General features: G+C 53.5%; 1 pseudogene; it reads left to right on the plus strand.

Moving 5' to 3' along the window:
- Positions 1 to 316: 316 nt before the first annotated feature.
- The window catches only part of LOC102843862, a 111,475-nt pseudogene continuing 111,139 nt past the window's right edge, over positions 317 to 652 (plus strand).

Genomic DNA, 652 nt, shown 5'->3' on the forward strand with positions numbered 1-652 from the left:
TCTATCTTCTTCATGGCTGACTCAGTGGTCAGGGGAAATTTGATGATAGCATAGTGGTCAAACTTACGGGAGCTCTTTCAGGGGTATCTGGGCTGTCTTCGGGGTCTCAGTGTCTTAGGCTGCGAGAAGATGGGTGATGTGTGGAATTTTTTTGGTGGCTGTGGATGCCTTTCAGGACTGCCTTCTTTACCTTAATGTCTGCTTCCGCTTCAGTTTTGGGAGGAGCAAAGGCTTCCTTCTTCGCTTTGGCACCATCTTGGTAGAAAGGTGAGACATTTTTTAGTAGACTTTCATACTAGACTATGAGATAAGAAATATGTTCATCCGGTTCTCCCACCGCCCCCGCCGCGGGTCCCAGCAGCACGGCGGCGGGCAGAGAGGCAGCGCCAGAGCAACCCAGCTTCGCGAAGGCTCTGTGCGCACCGAGGCCCACAGGCACCCGGCACGAGCCCTCCCTGCCGCCAACATGCTCAAGAGGAAGGTCAGCTCGGCCGAGGGTGCGGTGAAGGAGGAGACCAAGAGGAGATCAGCGAGGCTGTCAGCTAAGCCGCCTGCAAAAGTGGAAACGAAGCCCAAAAAGGCAGCAGGAAAGGAGAAGTCTTCTGACAAAAAAGTGCAAACAAAAGGGAAAAGGGGAGCAAAGGGAAAACAG

This window comes from Elephantulus edwardii, unplaced genomic scaffold, assembly GCF_000299155.1.
Source record: "Elephantulus edwardii isolate Elephantulus edwardi_28Jun2011 unplaced genomic scaffold, EleEdw1.0 scaffold00013, whole genome shotgun sequence".
NCBI classification, from domain to species: domain Eukaryota; kingdom Metazoa; phylum Chordata; class Mammalia; order Macroscelidea; family Macroscelididae; genus Elephantulus; species Elephantulus edwardii.